Source organism: Sphaeramia orbicularis, chromosome 8 (genome assembly GCF_902148855.1).
Source record: "Sphaeramia orbicularis chromosome 8, fSphaOr1.1, whole genome shotgun sequence".
Classification (NCBI taxonomy): Eukaryota; Metazoa; Chordata; class Actinopteri; order Kurtiformes; family Apogonidae; genus Sphaeramia; species Sphaeramia orbicularis.
The window spans coordinates 1,767,119-1,787,753 of NC_043964.1; the positions used below are offsets into that span (position 1 = coordinate 1,767,119).

General features: G+C 37.6%; 1 pseudogene; it reads left to right on the forward strand.

Annotated features, from left to right (window-relative positions):
* Window positions 1-20,635, forward strand: part of LOC115424455 (xylosyltransferase 1-like) — a 52,521-nt pseudogene that overhangs the window by 29,349 nt on the left and 2,537 nt on the right.

Sequence of the window (20,635 nt, forward strand, 5' to 3'; positions counted from 1 at the left end):
ATCGTTATCGTATCGATATCTGGACACGAACATTCAAGATATTAATATCGAAAAAGCAACGATGTAAATGATATAGATTTCCCCTGCGCTCACCCTGCATGTACAGCTGTGGAAGTCACAACAAATTTCATTTATTCATACTTTATGTTAATGTTGATGACTGGCAGTGAGTTCTTATAAATAAAACTGCACTTTCCACGTTCTTTTGTATTATAATGTTTGTATTTTTCTGAAAAATGCTTAGTTTTCACCGAACCCGTTGTCATATCATATCGTATCGATATCTGGCATGAATATCGAGATAGGAAATTTTGTCCATATCATTCAGCCCTAATTCACAGTGTTGAGAATTTTTTTTAATTTTTGACAAATTTTTGAAATATTAAACACGTGTCTTTGCTTATAATGGTCCATATTTTGATGGCTTATAAGATGGAAATGCATAGAGATATCAGTCTAGTTCCTATTGATCACTGATAGAAGTCATACATGGACTTTGATTGAATTCGTTGAGTTCTCCTCCAGTGAAAGTCCCACCCACTTCTATTGGGAGATTGATCTTCTACATCCAGACCACAGGACTGGAACATAGAGACAGAACCTGACAACCTCACACATTCAAGTTGATTTTGAAAATTCTTCCATTAAACTTTAAGGAAATACTGATGTTTAAATCTCAAATCCTCATGAACAGGACATCTTACAGCTGTAGACATGATGTGTCCCAATATTTTGTCCATATTGTTTACAAACATTAATATTTCATGAAAGTTTAATGGGAGTTTTTCTTCCTCAGTGAGATGTGAAGAAAGAAAATGGTCAGTTGTGGTAGAATATTAATATTTACAGTCAGAGCACAAAAAATATTTTAGAAATTTAAAGGCAGAACAGTTAAAATCATAGTCATGGATAAAAAAAACCCAAAACAAAATCAATTATACTTTTCTTTTGTTCGGACAAGGTAGTTTTTAGAGAAAAAAAAAAGAAAAGTATAACTACATTAACAGAAGACAAAATGAACATCATTAGCTTTAATCAAAATCAATGTTGAGAGAAATTCAGTCAAAACCATCTGAGGCATTCTGGAAGTAAAGGTCACAATTTAAACCAAACTAACCAGTGCAATGATTTTTATCCCAATATGAAACTATATTATAACATTTATTAGTATTGTTTTGTATCCCAGACCCCTGTTAGAAAAATTCAAAGTGTCCACATACTTTTGTCCACGTGGTGTGTCCTCCATGTGAACAGTTCAGTCATCCTCATCAGAGGTTGAAGTCAGTCTTTTTTCTTCTCGTCTGTTTTTCCAGAGGTCTAATTACCTCCACAGAGAGGTGTTAGTACTGGCTCAGAAGTACCCCAACGTCCGTGTGACCCCCTGGCGCATGTCGACCATCTGGGGCGGAGCCAGCCTGCTGACCATGTACCTGCGCAGCATGGACGACCTGCTGCGCATGGCCGACTGGTCCTGGGACTTCTTCATCAACCTGAGCGCCGCAGACTACCCCATCAGGTGAGTCCGTCTGTGGGGAGGAGTCTGTCTGTGGGGGTGGAGTTCTGTCTGTGGGGTGGAGTCTGTCTGTGGGGTGGAGTCTGTCTGTGGGGAGGAGTCTGTCTGGGGGTGGAGTCTGTCTGTGGGGGGAGTCTGTCTGTGGGAGGAGTCTGTCTGTGGGGTGGAGTCTGTCTGTGGGGTGGAGTCTGTCTGTGGGGTGGAGTCTGTCTGTGGGGAGGAGTCTGTCTGTGGGGGGGGAGTTCTGTCTGTGGGGTGGAGTCTGTCTGTGGGGTGGAGTCTGTCTGTGGGGAGGAGTCTGTCTGTGGGGGTGGAGTTCTGTCTGTGGGGTGGAGTCTGTCTGTGGGGTGGAGTCTGTCTGTGGGGTGGAGTCTGTCTGTGGGGTGGAGTCTGTCTGGGGGTGGAGTCTGTCTGTGGGGAGGAGTCTGTCTGTGGGGGTGAGTCTGTCTGTGGGGGTGGAGTCTGTCTGTGGGGTGGAGTCTGTCTGTGGGGAGGAGTCTGTCTGTGGGGTGGAGTCTGTCTGTGGGGGTGGAGTTCTGTCTGTGGGGTGGAGTCTGTCTGGGGGGAGTCTGTGTGGGGTGGAGTCTGTCTGTGGGGTGGAGTCTGTCTGTGGGGGTGGAGTTCTGTCTGTGGGGTGGAGTCTGTCTGTGGGGTGGAGTCTGTCTGTGGGTGGAGTCTGTCTGGGGGTGGAGTCTGTGGGGGTGGATCGTCTGTGGGGTGGAGTCTGTCTGGGGGGTGGAGTCTGTCTGTGGGGGGTGGAGTCTGTCTGTGGGGGTGGAGTCTGTCTGTGGGGGGTGGAGTCCTGTCTGTGGGGTGGAGTCTGTCTGTGGGGGGGTGGAGTCCTGTCTGTGGGGGTGGAGTCTGTCTGTGGGGAGGAGTCTGTCTGTGGGGGTGGAGTCTGTCTGGGGGGTGGAGTCTGTCTGGGGGGTGGAGTCTGTCTGTGGGGTGGAGTCTGTCTGTGGGGTGGAGTCTGTCTGTGGGGGTGGAGTCTGTCTGTGGGGGTGGAGTCTGTCTGTGGGGTGGAGTCTGTCTGTGGGGGTGGAGGGGTGGAGTTCTGTCTGTGGGGTGGAGTCTGTCTGTGGGGTGGAGTTCTGTCTGTGGGGTGGAGTCTGTCTGTGGGGTGGAGTCTGTCTGTGGGGTGGAGTCTGTCTGTGGGGTGGAGTCTGTCTGTGGGGGGTGGAGTCCTGTCTGTGGGGTGGAGTCTGTCTGTGGGGGTGGAGTCCTGTCTTTGGGGATTTTTACACTTAATTGTTTGAGGTCCGAACCAAGAGTCCAGTTTTTCCTGCGTCCTAAACCTTTGGTCTGCTTAGTTTTACTTTCACACTAGAATTTTGGGAACAGAATAATGCACAGGTGTCAAACATGCGGCCCGGGGTCCAAAATCGGCCCGCCAAAGGGTCCAATTCGGCCCCTATAGGATGAATTTATGAAATATAAAAATTATACTGAAGATGTTAACAATCAAGGATGTGAAAATCATTTTAGGTCAATTCAATGTGAAGTGGATCAGAACCAGTGAAATATAATCATAACAACCTATAAATAATGAAAAACACAAATTTTTGTCTTTATTTTGGTGTAAAAAAAAAAGTAAAATTACACAAAAATGTTAACATTTACAGACTATCCTTTTACAAAAAATGTGAATAACCTGAACAAATATGAACAATATGAAATTTCTTAAGAGAAGTGAGTAAAATTGTACCAGTATTCTGCCTCATACTAAATATTTTGTGTATTTGTAGATTTTTAAGATATCGCTAATTATTTTATTATCATTTATTAATTTTACATTCATTTATATATATATAATATATATTATATATATATATTATTTTTTTTTTTTTTTTTTTTTTTTTTAAGATTTTAATATATTTTTGAGATTTTTTCCTGGAAGAATTGAATTCCAGCAGAAATCTGCACAAATACTAAACACATTTATATTTGATCAGAACAGGATCTAATGTTCTGTCACCAAATGTTCAAACTGTGTTCAAACTGAAATTCTGTTTTACAGACATTCCAGTTTCAGATCCTGTTCAAATGTTCAGATTCTATTAGTTCACAACTAACATCAGAACAGGATTTTTGTGCGATCCCAACAAAGGAACGAACAGTATTTAATAAAAGAGTGTTAATAATAATTAAATAAAATATAAACAGGAAAGAAAACAAAAATGAACCTCCACAATATCTGCATTTGAATAAATACCTAAAAATATCCATACAGTACTTTTTAATATCGATACAGTATTGTGAAATTAAATATTGCGATATATTGCAGAACTGATATTTTCTAACAGCCCTAGTAAAGATGTCACTTTTTTTTTTTTTTACTGTTTTACCTTTTTGAAGGGAAACCATTCATCCAGTAAATAACCAGTGCATTAATCCAGAACTAAATTAATGATTAGCTGTAGCTCTCCTCTTGATGCATTAAGGTTTAAAAATCTGCAGCGGTTTTACCGATCATGTCCAGCTCCTGCCAAACACACCACGCATTGATCTGTCAAAGCACTTTGTCAGCTAATGGCCGCTAACAGCATCCTCAGTCCTGCCGGGTTTATTTAAGAGCTTATGGATCTGCTCCCAGTGAACTGACGCACACGGGACTGAAGTCTGGAGCTCTAAAGCACAGTCCTCTTAATGCAGGTCTGGGATGACAGACCATCTATACTGGTGGAAATACTCACAGCTGATTTACAGAAGTGAAGAGGACGTTCCATACTCCGAAGTACGGTGGCCCAGAGGTGCAACAGCCCAACAAATGATCCATGACAAGAAAAAAAAGGGAACAGCCCAAAAGTTATCCACTATAAGAAAAAAAGACAACAACCCAAAATTTATCCACGTTAAGAAAAAGAGAGAACAGCCCAAAAAATTATCCCCTGTTTTTGAAATAACTTTATTTTTAGCACACCAGCCTCCACTTCTGGTGGGTTACTTCGTTAGCATTAGCCACATTAGCTGAAGGCCTTTAAAATTTTCAGCCTATGCTTTTATTTTTTGTGGTGGCCTTAATTTTAAAGCAAGAGACCTTTGGGTAAACAGCGCCCCACCCCACAGGTGGATGTGGATGTTTATTTAGTGGATAATTTTTTTTTTTTTTCTTCTGGTGGATAATTTTTCTCAGGTGTTGCACCTCTGGGCCACTGCACTAAAGAGGCTGACAGTAATAAAAGCATTGGCTTTTGCAGTATTTGATGGGTGCTGGTGTTGTGTGTGACGGCGGTCCTGTCTGTGCAGGTGTTACCAGATTTATGGTCCTCGTCTGTGCGGTGGAGCTCCACTGTCGTCTGAAAATGAGTCAAATTCACTGTTAATTGAACCCTGTGGTCAAACTGTATGACATATTTCATCTGTAGGAAACAGAAAGAAACACTAAACAAAAGCCTGACCTCTGAAGTCTCATAATGACCCCCCAGAGCTACACTATGTGGACAAAAGTATGTGGACACGTTGAATTCAGGTGTTTCTTTTCTAACAGGGGTCTGGAATGCAAAACAATAATGACTAATGTCATAATTAAGGATGTAATGATTACCGGTATAATGATAAACCACGGTAAAATCACAGATGGTTACTATTACCGTTTAAATTCTAATTCTCATGATAACTGTGTTTGATTACCGCACTTTTCTGGAGAAAACACTTATGTACAGATCTGCTTTTATGTCAAATATTTGAGTATAGTTTGAATTTATTACAATTTTAATTTTCTATACCTAGTATTTGGGACCAATATTCACTTTTAAAGTCTGTGAAAAGGTTCGTTAACATCTGTGTGTTATTTATGCAGTAAATTATACATTTTTCAAATTGGATTTTATATATTTTGTGTGTTTTTGTCCTTTTGTGTTTTTATAGTAGGTTAAAGAGAAAAAATAATAGACAGATGATATAGAAAAACAGATCCCAAACATGGGTATAGTAAACATTGTTTCTATAGTATATAAAGGCCAAATCAAAAGGACTGAAAAACAGACAAAATAGGCTCAGACCACTAAGGGTTAATATTGGAATGTTTCTGACACAGAAGGGACATTGTACCAATTATTTTGCTTGGTTTTTTTTTGTTGTTTTTTTTCAAAATAACACTTGGTTAAAATTCTTTCAGTGTGTATATTAGTACTTTTTGAACATTTTGAGCACAATTTCAATAATACCTTGATAATAATGATAACTGTGATAATTTTGGTCACAGTAACCATAGTATGAAATTTTCATATGCTTACATTTCTAATCATAATATAGTTTTTTATTGTGATAAATATCCTTGCATGCCATTGGTTAGTTTGGTTTCACAACAGTGAAAGTAAAGGCAGTCCAACCAAATGTTGCATGTAGGACTTATATTTAATGTCATTTTCATGCCACTAAAACAGTTTGAGTCCATGTGATGAGATTTTTATCCGCAGCTCTAGATTTGTCCTCCTGGCTGCATTCTCAACTAAATGTGTTTCTAAGTCTGAAAAAAACGTGTGTAACTCTAACTAACCTCATTGTCAAACTTCCTGTTTCTGCATTAACTGCATTAAAGGTCATTTTTTGTGTGTCCACCTGTCCAGAACTGTAGTAGTAAACCACGTGGTGACTTGGCTCAAAATCACCTGACATGTCACTAATGAAAAGGTCATAAAGCCAAATATCACACAGATATGAGCACCATGTCTTCTAAGGAAAACACCTCCATACCTCTCCAACCTTTTGCTCCTTTCCCACAATAACTTCCACCTCAGGTCCAGCAGTTTACTTCTTCCAAAAGCCTGCGCTGTCTTTGGCCAGAACTCCTTTCATTTTGCTGCAGCAGATGATTGGAACTGCCTTCAAAACCCCCTTAAACTTTCAGCTCACCCATCACTCCGTACATTTAAACAGAAACTGCAACGTTCCAGTTGACTGTTGCACATGTTGACTCCTTTTCTGCTCTCTCCTATACACTCTACACTGTAAAAAAAAAAAAAAACAGTAAAAAAACGGTATTATTCCAGCAGCGGGGGTGCCGGAAAAATACTGTAAAATAACAGAAAATAACCATCTCATAAAAATACATTAATTTTCCATGATTAAAATACAGTTTTTTGCGCTAATTTACATGAGATTTTTTTCTTTTTTTTGACTTCTTAATGTTTAATAAAGAATATTTACATGTATTAAAACAACCTAATTCCCTATAATATACATATAAAATAATTTTCAGTGAGACTCAGTTGTCCAATCCACTGATAAAAACTGTATTTGGACAGTTTATCAGTGCTTATACATGTTATACATTCACAAAAATACATTTATCAACAGTTTTGTTGTGAAACCTCCTGTAATTACACAAGATATTTGTCAATGAACAAACAAGTCTGGTTCAACTGACAGAACAAATACTTGTGTTACCGTTAACTGTCAGTAATTTTATCTGGTTTTATTTATTTATTTTATAGTATTAAACTTTAAATTAACAGTTTAATCTCATAAATATAAAAGAAATAATTGTGAAATTATGATATATTTGCAAATGTATTTTAATGGTATTTTTCTGTGAAAAAAGAAAAACTTTCTTTTAAAAAATGTAAATTTTCTGGTTTTCACAGTTCCAGTTTTTTCCTGTTCTTTTCCATTTGACATGTAAAATCACAGTCTGTTTGTGTCATTTCATTGATATTTTCCTGTATCTGAAAAATACAGAAAAAATCTATAAAATAATCAGTGAAAACTCTGTTAAATTACAGATTTTTTTTTACAGTGTAGTGCTTATTTATGTTGTTTTAACTCCATAGTGTCTCCACCATTAGTTGTGGGTCTTGGATTCATCTGTACTGTTTCCTTTTATCCGTTTTCTTTTGTTCTGTTTTGTTTCTGTCTGCTGGGGACTCTTGCCAGGTCATCACTGTAAATGAGAAGCTGTTCTCAATTGATTTTACCTGTAAAATAAAGTACAAATAAAAATAAAAAAAAACAGGGAGGCAGACATCAGTACTGACACAGTCACTCATGATTTCATACAAATGAAGTATTTTATTGTCTCAAAAATGTCATTAGATCACAGACAGATCCTGGTGATCTGAAACGGCCATGTTTCCTTAAATCAGAGTGCATTAACCAGTGGAATATGGACATCTTCAAGGCTTTGTATTTTCTTGTGTGTATCCCCTTAAAGGTTTGAAATCCAACAGCAGCACACCAATATCCCAGCCCTGATGGAGTGACCGGTTCAATTCCCTCCAAGCTAAAATCCATAGGTCATCATCAATAGCAATGACATCATTAGAACATGTGGACGGTTCTGTGTGCGGTTCATAATATATACGTCCAAACGTGTGGAAACTGTTGACCTGCTGCTGTTCTTTTCTGCTTTGGGTTCATCTAAGTTTCCGTCTGAAAGCTGCAGCTCGTAAAGACAACAGTGTGTCTTCAGTTCAGCTTGTTTCAACTTGACAGATGCAGTTTTAGCCTTTATGGTGTACATTTTCCAGATCACTGGAGGTGTTAAGAGTTCAGTTGCTGTTGTGCACAAACAGAGGATTTGGTTTGTAATGGAGAAGTAACAGGTCAGATCTGGAGCTGAAGCCTGTACTGTTCTGTTCTCAGTTAACAAGTGCAGAGGACGTCCTAGTCTACAGCCGAGGTGGACGTCCAGACTGTGTGTAAGGCAGGGGTAGTAAGGACAAATTATGGTCAATACTGCAACAAAGTAGATTTTTCTGTACTTATGTAACCGGTGGTGTCGGACAGTGTGTTGTGTTTTTTGAAGGATGAGACCTGCACATATAACTTTGGAGGCAGTCTCCGTTTATTGTTTTTTCGGCTCCTGACAAAAACACAGCCTAAAACTGGTCAGCGACCCCCATAAAACAAGCCCCTCCCCCATAGAGATCTGGAACAAAAGGGCAATATATGAAATTATTAAAACAAAATACAGCATACCTGGCAAAAGTGGAGTAGGCAGAACAACCTCCAGTCAGCGACCCCTAAAACATGCCCCTACACAAACCAAATGATACGGAGGTATGTTCTAGCACATCATAAGCACCTCCTACAGTTTGAACCAGTCAGTTCATTTAAAAATTAAATTAGCAGAAGCTAAACCAAAAATTTTCCCCGACTGCACGGCTGCTTACCTCTGCCATAGAGATCTGGAACAAAAGGGCAGAGGTAAAGGTGCCAAAACTCTAGTTCTAGCGGGCAGTTCCACATATGACTGGGAGGCCCATAATGTCAGGTACGAACCAGAAGAAATTCACATAAAATGAACAGGTTTGTGTAATTATAACAACACACAGTATCATCTACATACCCACATTGCTGTGAAATAATTGACCCTTTTACACTTACATAAAAAAAATTTAAAAAAAAAAGGTAAATTTACTTTCATGTGTTTTGTCTGTATGTTCTGTCAAAGTCAGTGTCTTACTTCCAGAAACACGAGACCTAATTACATATGTGAATGAATCTGACTCATTAACACTAGTTAATGCTAAACATATACAATGGGAAAATAGTGGAAGAACCTCCCATGATGACTCCCATTGGTTGTAAACTGCAGTTTTGAAGCCTAAAGATGCACGACATGGCCAATCAACATACTGATTAGCTGTGAGCTGGTGGGAGGGCACTTTGTCCGTCTGTGTCTTCGTTGTCGTCTTTGTTAGCAGTTTCTTCAAACATCTTCACTGACAGTTGGATTCATTTCAAATTGTATATGTGTCTTCCTTTTGATAATGTCTACAAAGTTTGTTCACAGTTTTGAGAATTTTTTTGCGAATTTTTGAATTGTGACAAATGTACCTTTCCTTATAATTGTCCATATTTTGATGGTTTTTAACATGTAAATGGTTACAGATGTCAGTATAGTTCCCATTGATCACTGATAGAAGTCAGATATGGACTTTGAATTAGTTGAGTTCTCCTCCAGTGAAAGTACCGCCCACTTCTGTTGGGATGTTGATCTCCTGCATCCAGACCACAGGACTGGAACAGACAGAACCTGACAGCCTCACAAACGCAACTGGGGATTGATTCTTAATAGAACATGTTGGTGAGATACAGGGACACTGGTCCTATTTTTATAGAAACAAGTGGGTAGAGTTAGAAAACAACGAGGAATGAAACCAGAACGTCATGAAAACATGGACCACATCCATGAACTGTATTGTAATAAACACCATAAGTAATTTCAACTCCTTAACCCAAAGACCTAAACAGGAACCAGCTACTGAAAGTACCGACTGACTGAGACTGTTCACTGATTTCTGAAGGACTAATGCTCTAAATACATGTATATAGTTCAGGTAAAAGGCAGTTTGTGGCCCTGAACTAAAATGAGTTTGACACCCATGCTCTAGTTATTTAATGAAGTTCAGGACAGAATGCTCCGATGGTCTTGTTAGTGTAACTGCTTAAACACAACTACAGCAGATCTGCCTTTGAGAGACAAAAAATAAAAAGTTTTCAACAAATGAACTCTGAATGTCGAACTTGACCTCCAGCTGACACTAGTGAAACATAAACAGCACAGAATGTTGAGAAACATGTAAAAAAAATTAAAATAAAATTAACGTAGAAAAATCTCCCATTAAACTTAAAGGAATATAGATGTTTATGTCTTAAATCAACTCAACAGGACATCTTACAGCTGTAGACAGGATGTGTCCCAATATTTTTGTCCATATAGTTTATAAACATCAATATTTCCTTGAAGTTTAAGGGGAGATTTTTTTCCTCAGTGAGATGTGAAGAAGTAGATGGTTAGTTGTGGTAGAAAATTGTTATTTACAGTCAGAGCATGAAAAATATGTTAGAAATTTAGAGGTAGAACGTTTAAAATCATAGTCATGGATAAAAACAAAATCAGTGTAGAGAGAAATGAACCACCTCTGAGGCATTTTGGAAACAGATAACAGTTTAAACAAAACCTAATGAAATGTATCCCAGTATAAAACTATATTGTGACATTTTGTCTTTATTGTTTTGAATCCCACAGTCACATTAAACCTGGTCTAATTTGTCAGGGACAAAAACTAACTTTATCTTGACAAAATGTGACCCATCCCTGACACTGCTCATCAATCGTGTACTTTAGCAGCATTTTTATTTTATTTTTATATTATTATTTTTTTTTTTTTTTGTAGGTTTTGATATAGGTTTTTGTACAAATTCAGAACATAATTCATTTCTCTGATTTAGCCCAGTAACTTTAAGGAAATATTAATATTTATATGTCAAATCAGCATTAACAGGACATCTCATGAGCTGAAGTCATGATGTGTCCCAATATTTTTGTCCATATAGTTTATAAACCAACAAATCAATGTTGAAAGAAGTTGCGTAAAACCATCTCTGAAGCATCTTAGAACCAAAGATAACAATTTAAACCAAACTAACCAGTGCAATAATATTTATCCCACTATACTCCTGTTAGAAAAGAAAGACCTGAATTCAACGTGTCCACTTACTTTTGTCCATATAGTGCACAGGTGTCAAACATGCATCCTGGGGGCCAAATCTGCCCCCCCCAAAGGTTCCATTCCGGCCCTGCAGGGTGAAAGTGCATAAATGAACCTGAACAGTCCAGGATTCTCCAAATCCTTTTGGTTCAGGTTCCACATACAGACCAGTGTGATCTACAGTCAGAAGAACAACACAATAACCCAGAAAGAATGACAACCACACATTTTCTTTGTGAAAAAATTATGTGAAAAAATATTTTTTATTTATTTTTTTTATTTAATTGTATTTATTTATTTTTTTAAGTTTTAATTTTTAATTATTTTTATTTATTTTTTTATTTTATTTTTTTATGTGGAAAAAAAATAAGTGAAAAAAATAACATTACACTGTGAAAATATTTACATTTACAAAACTATTCTTTCACAATAAAATACAAATAAATATAAAATAAAAACAAAGATGAAAAACCTGAAATGTGCAGTTTGAACAATATTCTGCTGTTCCTAAATGTTTGGTGCATTTATGGATCCACTTGGATCTGCAGTTGTGTTAATAATAATAACAGATGGAATATTATAGAAACTGTTCGAATTTTAGTTCAAACTCCAAAATGTGAACAATATTCTGCCTGTTCCCAAATGTTTATGGAACACTGTGTGTAAATGTACATGTAGAAATAATTTTGTTATAATTGCACTAATTTTTCAATTGAAATTTCTGTTTTTTCAGCTTATTCACATATTTTTTGTAAAATCTAAATATTTTCATAATTTAATTGGGTTTTTTTGTACTAAAACAAAAAGAAAGACTTGGCTGTGTCATTATTTATAGGTTATTAAGTCATTATTTTACTGGTTCTGGCCCGCTGCAGATCAAACTGGGCTGAATATGGAACTGAAGCAGAATGAGTTTGACAGAACTGCTACAGTGTATTTGGGGCTGGGTTGTATCAGGCTTTTATTCATCACTGTGGTAATCAGATCCATTAAATCCCTTCGTTACTGTGCAGCTTATTCAGCACCCTGTGGGCTGGATGATGAAACGCTGCTCTCTAAGTTGGACAAAGTAGCTGGGTAAATACAGCCTTTATTTAAAGCTGAAGAAATCACATTAGTTATTTCTAATTCGGCTCTTGAGAGATTTGTAATTCTTCGAAGTCTGATCAGGGCGGCCTGAATACGAGAGGCTCAGCAGCTTAAGTCAGACTGTAATCTCATGAACACAAACATGCCCACCAGTGCACGCCTGCGGTGCGTCCTGACCACTGTAATCAAATGCAATCAAAGCCATCCGTCTGTCTGCTGTCCTCCGTCTTCCTGTCTGCTCATTAGACCAACACGCCTCCTCTTCAGGCCACACAGCTGGAGGACCAGGCCAGTAAATGAAGCGCTCCAGCTGGCCCCAACACTAACACTCTAAGTACCCTAAATGGAAGAGTGGAGTGCATTGTTTCAAAAGGTTCACATGTTTAATTGTATTCTGTTTTGACGTGCATCCATTGAAGTGAAAAATCCTACTTAAGCACTAAAAAAGGACATTATATGTCAGTGTTGTTCAACCTTTGGGTCGGGACCCCATGTGGGGTCACTTGGAATTCAAATGGGGTCGCCTGAAATTTCTAGTAATAAAAAAAAAAAAACCTCCTCACCAATAAAAAATATATGGTGAGTTTACAGAGACAATCTATAAAAGACATGACAAACTGAGTGTGAAACTGCAGCACTGTGGTTCTGTTTGTGTCACATGTTCACTGTGGTCAGTTTCAGATGCTGCAGCTCTTTCATAATTCATAGTTTCAGTTCTTGTTTGTTCAGTATTAATTGTCCTCCTTGTAAATCCAAGAAGATCCTTTGTTTAAAAAGATTCACATATTTAATTGTATTCTGTTTTGTTTCCATTGAAGTGAAAAATCCTACTTAAGCACTAAAAAAAGGACATTATACGTCGATGTTTTTCAACCTTGGCGCCGGGACCCCATGTGGGGTCACCTGGAATTTCTAGTAAATAATAATAATAAAAAAAAAAAAAACCCTTACCAATAAAAAATATATGGTGCGTTTACAGAGACAATCCATAACAGACATGACAAACTGAGTGTGAAACTGCAGCACTGTGGTTCTGTTTGTGTCACATGTTCACTGTGGTCAGTTTCAGATGCTGCAGCTCTTTCATAATTCATAGTTTCAGTTCTTGTTTGTTCAGTATTAATTGTCCTCCTTGTAAATCCCAGCTGGACTGACTGGACAGATCCTGACCTTTGCAGTAATCTACACTGGATTTACTGCCTCTGTCCACAATAACAGACATGATACAGACTAAATGTCCTCTAACATTAACGTTTTTTGTAACATAGTATAGCAGACTATTCCGTTTTCAATGTCTGGGGTTGCCACAAATGTGTGATGTTAAAATGGAGTCACGAGACAGAAAAGGTTGGAACCACTGCCTTACATGGAAGACTGGAGTGCATTGTTTCAAAAGGTTCACATATTTAATTGTATTCTGTTTTGACGTGCATCTGTTAAAGTGAAAAATCCTACTTAAGCACTAAAAAAAGGACATTATACGTTGTGGCTGGGCTTTTTTTTTCCTCTTGTCATGTTGACAATAACAGTGAAAACCCCAGTGGAATTTCAGAGGTATTTCAGTGGTTTACAGTAAATGTTCAGCTCTGAAACAAGTCACACAACCTGTATGAAGTGGGTTTTAAACATGCACATTATGTCACTATGCAAATTATTCTCCATCAGTCAGTGACTCTGTGTGGCACAGAGGAAACAGTCAGCATCACCAGGACAGCAGACCTACACCCACTGTATGGACAAAAGTATGTGGACACGTTGAATTCAGGTGTTTGTTTTCTAACAGGGGTCTGGGATCCAGAACAATAATGATAAACGTCAGAATATAGTTTTATATTAGGATAAATATCATTGCATTGATTAATTTGGTTTAAACTGTTATCTTTACTTCCAAAATGCCTCAAAGATGGTTTTTACTTCATTTCTCTCAACATTGATTTTGTTTAGTTTTTATCCATGACTATGATTTCAAATGTTCTACCTTTACATTTCTAAAATATTTTTTGCTCTGACTAAATAATAATTTTCTAACACAATGAAAATCACCAGAATGATCCGTTAAGTGCTGGTTTCTTGTGCCAGTTTCGGTGCCACATGCCCTTGTTTCCTGTCTCCTCTATACTATCAACAATCTCATTAAGGTGTTGAGTCATATTCGACATCTGTGACCTCATAGGTTTGAATACTACATATGTCTGAGTTACCCAAGCATGCTTTATGTCATTGGCTGAACTGATGATTGACAGCTTCTGTCTCTTTTCAGGACCAATGAACAGTTGGTGTCTTTCCTGTCCAAGTACCGCAACATGAACTTTATCAAATCTCACGGCAGAGACAACGCACGGTAAGATGGACCTTCCACCGTCACTTTATCACCATTTCCAGCTTCCAGCCTTTAAGCTGAGTTGTAATGAGTGCTTTTTCAAGTTAAAATGTTCAAATATTTCTAAATTTTTTAGGGTTTTTTGACAGTTTTTCTGCTTTGTCCACTTATGATGTCAACAACCATTTTACTCAAGAGTTGTGCAGCTTTGTTACCTACATGTGTAGAAATATTACATTATTTTCCTCTTTTCTAATGTAGTTTTATTCAGATGGTGAAACTCTATGTTCTGTTTTTAGGCTCAGACACTAATGAATGAGTGATAGAATCTAGAATACAATACAATACAATAGCCTTTATTGTGTATAATTAAATTAGAATGAGAACAATATTTAAAAAATAATAATAATAACAATAATTTGAAATTAATAGAGCGAATGTAAAATCACAAAAAGTAAAAATACGATAAAAATAGAAAATAAAATTTTACAAAAAGTAAAGTAAGAATAGGACTAAAAGTAGAATAAAAATAGAAATAGACATAAACTGTGAATAGACACAATATTAACAGTATGTCTGTCTATGAACTGAATTCTATATAAAATAGTGCGTTTATGTTTGGATAAATCATGAATAAACACTGCTTTGTTATTGCCAGAACAAGGATTTTACACAAAGTGCAGAATATACTGAACGACTTATTGCACATAATTCACATTGTACAGCGTTATTGCACATTTTTGGAGGTGAGTCCCAGAGTTCTTCTTTTTTCTGTCATCTTCAGCGTTAGTGTTGACTCATGGTTCCAAAGTGAACTGAAAGGCTGTTGTTGAGCTTTAGCTTTTAGCTCACAGCTCGTCTTGTGTCTCAGTTTCATCCGGAAGCAGGGTCTGGACCGTCTCTTCTTGGAGTGCGACACCCACATGTGGCGTCTGGGGGACCGCAAGATCCCAGAGGGCATAGCGGTGGACGGGGCTCCATCTCCGATTGGTTCCTGCTCAACAGGCCTTTTGTGGATTATGTGGTGAACTCTGAAGACGGACTGATCACCAGCATGAAGCGCTTTTACACCTACACACTGCTGCCTGCAGAGGTAACACACACACACACACACACAGTTCCTGGACATACACTATAAGGACATAAGTATTGGGACATGTTGAATTCAGGTGTTTCTTTTCTAACAGGGTCTGGGGTACAAAACAATAATGACTAATGGTTTAATATAGTTTTATATTGGGATAAATATCATTGCATTGGTCAGTTTGGTTTAAATTGTTATCTTTGCTTCCAAAATGCCTCAGAGTTTGTTTTACTTAATTTCTTTCAACACTGATTTGTTGATGTTTATAAACTATATGGACAAAAATACTGGGACACACCATGGCTATAGCTCATGGGATGTCCTGTTCATGCAGATTTGACATATAAATATCAATATTTCCTTAAAGTTACTGGGCTCCATCAGAGAAGGGAATTATGTCCTGAATTTGTACAAAAAGCTGTATCAAAACCTACCAAAAAAACATAAAAATGCTGCTTAAATACATGATTGATGAGCAGCGTCAGGGATGGGTCTCATTTTGTCAAGATAAACAAAATTAATTTTTGTCCCTGACAAATTAGACCAGGTTTAATATGACTGTCAAAAAAAAAAAAAAAATCTATATATATATATATATTTCTTCCTTGTGAATATGATGCATAACCTCTGTAATCCATTGGGCATATGTTGGGGGAAGAACATACTTCCATCTAAAAAGGAAACAAACTAGTTTTTTGACACGATCCAACCTTCAGGTCAGATTTAGGAAGATTTATGAACAGTGAGAAAAAACTGAAGATATTAAAATGAAAGGTGATGAACAAAGAGGTTCCACATACTGTACTGTTAAACATATAGTGAAGTTTTTCATATACTTATAATAATGTGTGTGTGTGTGCGTGTGTGCGTGTGTGTGTGTGTGTGTGTGCGTGTGTGTGTGTGTGTGCATGCGTGTGTGTGTGTTGTGTGTGTGTGTGTGTCTGACCTGCAGTCGTTTTTCCACACTGTGCTGGAGAACAGCGCCCACTGTCAGACCATGGTGGACAACAACCTGAGGCTGACCAACTGGAACCGTAAACTGGGATGTAAATGTCAGTACAAGCACATCGTGGACTGGTGCGGCTGTTCGCCCAATGACTTCAAACCCTCCGATCTGCCCAGATTCCAGGTGAGAACACACGTAAGGGTAGGGCTGTGTATCGGCAAGAATCTGGAGATGAGATACATATCACATACTAGGACCACGATACGATATATCGTAATATAGCACGATACTGTTAACAAGGCAATATTTTTTTGTTTGTTTATGTTTCTTCTTCTAAGGGAATATTTCCTGGAAAAGTTAATTATACCAGAAATATGCACAAATACTAAACAGATTTTTATTTGTTCAGAAGAGGACTTAATACTATATCACAAAACTTTCCACTGTAAAAACAACATTTTTTTTTACAGATAGATAAAAATAAAATTACGAGCACAAACACACACAAATAAATAAAATTCTGTTTAACAGACATTCCAGTTTCAGATCCTGCTCAAATGTTCATATTCTATTAATTTGAATAGAATGCATAGTATTCAGTCCCTGAATCATCCAACATCAGAACATTATTTTAATGCAAAGAACAAACATCTGCCCATACAAGTGCTTTTAGGATGATTGAAATAACCATTATTTAACAAAACATTGTTATCAGTTTAAAAAAAAAACTACATGCATAACATGCAAAATTGCAGTACTACTTTTTTAGTACACAAACATCAGTGCACAATACCCATGTGAATATAGACATAAAAGAGCTGACAGGATTCCCAAAAAATATACACAAAAAACCCAAAACATGAACCTCCATCATATCTCCATTTACATACGAGGGCTGTTCAATAAGTTCTTGGCCTCACCCAGAAATACTGGTTGTTATAATACAGGATGTTACATTCTTTCGTGATGGGATAGTGATGCTTGAACATCGATGGACCAAGTGCATTGCTGTAAATGGAGATTATGTTGAAAAATAAAATATAAATTATCAGTCTGTGTTGTTCTGTTCTGGGTGAGGCCATGAACTTATTGAACGGCCCTCGGAAATACCTAAAATATCAATACAGTACTTTTTAATATCGATACAGTATCATGAAATGAAATATCACGATATACTGTGGAAGCGATATTTTCTTACACCCCTACATAAGGGTAGTGGGATTATTTTGGCCCACCTGCTCAGACTTTCCATGTATTCCTATGCTGGTGCAGGTGTTTTCCGAAGGCGCAGTATTTTCTTGGCCTGTGCTGGTTTGGTGTTCCAGCGGCTCCTGAACAGATTTGACACCAAGCGTTGGTTCATCCTGGTGAAGTCACAGCTGCTTTTTAAAGAGCTGAATGAGTCACCAGCTCATGCTCAGCTGGATTTCATAAATGTTGCAACAGAAGATGAAATATGCATCAGATCTTCCTAATGATTTTGTTTTACATTTATATTTACAAGAAGAATGACAGAAGTAGTCTGGTGCCCATGTGAACACTGAAAGGGTCTGGATTTGTTCTATTATTCCTGCAGGACTTCAACATATCCTTTTCAGATACACTTTGGATGTAAACCACTCAGAGCTCAGATGCTTCTTTTTAATCCATAAACAATCTATGTCTGGGTGCAGTCTGTGTACTGAACACAAAGAACAAAATAAAACTGTAGGAAAGTTTCATCTGGACATGTCATTGAATGAAAATGTGCCAGTAGCCTTTCAGTAGCTGCTTCTATTTATGGAGCGTGTAAGCGTTGGTATGTTTTCATGTGAGCTTTAGGAGGCGCTTTACCCCAGGGGTGTCAAACTCATTTTAGTTCAGGTTCCACTTTCAGCCCAGTATGAGCTCAAGCGGGCCAAACCAGTGAAATAATAACATAATTACCAGGAAATGATGACACCTCCAAACTTTTCTTATTGTTTTAGGACAGGGGTGTCACACTCATTTTAGTTCAGTTCCACATTCAGCCTAATATGAAATGAAGTGGACCAGGAAAATAATGTAAATGATAGGATAAGAACTGATAAATAAGGGAAATTTTTCAAAGTCGCACCAAATCCAGAATCAGATCCAGATCGAAATAATTTCAATTCCTTGTGTTGGCATCATCATACTGAAGATGAATACCAAGTTTGAAGTCAATCAGAACTGGAGTTTAGGAGAAGACGATTGAACGTTTTGTGACAGACGACGACAACGACGACAGACGATGACAGATGACGCAGACGACGACAGACGACAACAGACGGCGACGACAGACAACAACGGACAACGTCAGACGACGGTGACAGACTGTGACGACAGATGACGACAGACGACAGGCGACGACAGACGATGACGACAGATGACGACAGACAATGATGACAGACGACAACAGACGCCGCCACATGACGACTATAGCTTACGGCCTGTCGGCTGGTAAGCTAAAAATTAGAGTTGCCATTATTTACAGGCTATTTATGATGGTATTTTACTGTTTGGAACCACTTCAGATCATATTGGTCTGAACTGAAATGAATTTAACATCCTGGACTGTTCATATCTCTGTAATTTTTATATTTCACACATTCCTCCCAGGGGCTGGACTGGACCCTTTGGCCCACAGATCGTATGTTTGACAGCCTGGTTTAGCCACTGTCAGCTCTCTTTACATTTTTTTCTTTCTGTTGCACTAGTGCTGCCTTTGATAAAACTCCCGGGCGCCTCCATAATCTGACCAATCAGCACAGAGCTGCCCAGTAATGGTGGTCCGTGTCCGCTGTCCACTCCTTCTCAGGCTGTGGTGGACCAGAATAACTCCATATTCACAAATTAGCGGTGCTGCTTTTACTGACGGCAGGCGGTGGGTGCTGGGCTCGCTGTAACGTCAGACCTGAACTGTCTGTGGTGGAGCTACTGGAGGTTTCTATAAGGACCCACCGTCCTGGAAACAGCTGGACACTCAGGCACTTTGTATTTTTGGAGCTTTGTAGCTGGCTGCCACTGAGGTTTGGAAGGTTGTCATTATCATAATGTTGGGGTTCGGTGGTAAGAGGACGACTCGGGTCCTCAAAGAAACATTTATGTGGAGCATTTACAGTAGACATGCTTGGCTGTTCCAGTTCTGAAACCAGTTTAACGCGAAGATGATGAAGTTTTCTGACACGCTTGATTCAGACTTTATTTAGTTTTATTCTAAAGAGGCAAAAGGGTTAGCACCTACACGACACAGAGGACCATGTGTCACACAAAATGAATGATTTTTGTAACATTTAGCTTTTCAGAAATGACATTAGATTGTTTTATGTAATTGTAAATGATATATTTTTAGTTTTAGATCATTCATCAGATAAAAACAGATAGAAAAGGTGTCACCTAACAAATGTAGACGTTAAATACTAGTAGTAGAAATAATAGATAGATAGATAGATAGATAGATAGATAGATAGATAGATAGATAGATAGATAGATAGATAGATAGATAGATAGATATAGATGTACTTTCTATCTATCTATTTCTACTACTAGTATTTAACTTCATTTGTTAGCTGACGCCCTTTCTATCTGTTTTAATCTGTTGAACATGTAGTGGTTCATTGTATCTAAAATAAGGAAGTTTTAAGTCGTTTTTATCGACTACACTTACTCTAGTTAAACACTAAATCTGAAAATTATTTAATTAAACAGAAATAAAGGCAAGACTTTTCAAACCCTGAAGGCAAAATCAAAACTACGGAGCCAAAACAAAATGGACATGCAGATAAAATTAATAATAGTTTTGTGAATTATGTTTGATTTCACACATTCTTTCATCCTGCCTTTTTGAAAATATGTAAAAAAAAACTCTAAAACTAAATTAAAACTAGTTAATTAATTAATTAAAACTAGTTAATTCCTCAAAAAAAAAAAAAAAAAAAATATGCACTTAGAAAAGTAATAACAACTCTAAAATCAAAAACCAAACTGGAAGATTAAACAAAAACAGAAAATAAAGAAAATTTTTAAATAATCTTGTATATCTTTATTACAGTGTAGAATTAAAAAAATTCCTAAAATAACCAAAGAGAACCAGACAGAAGCAGGTTTAACCCTTTCATGCATGAATTACGAGAACCTTAGTAAAGATGTTTTTCTTGAGTGTTTTTATTCCTCCTTACTCAAGAAAACAAAAAACAATACGATGGATTTTTTTCATGTAGTTAAAAAATGTCCATGCATTTAATTT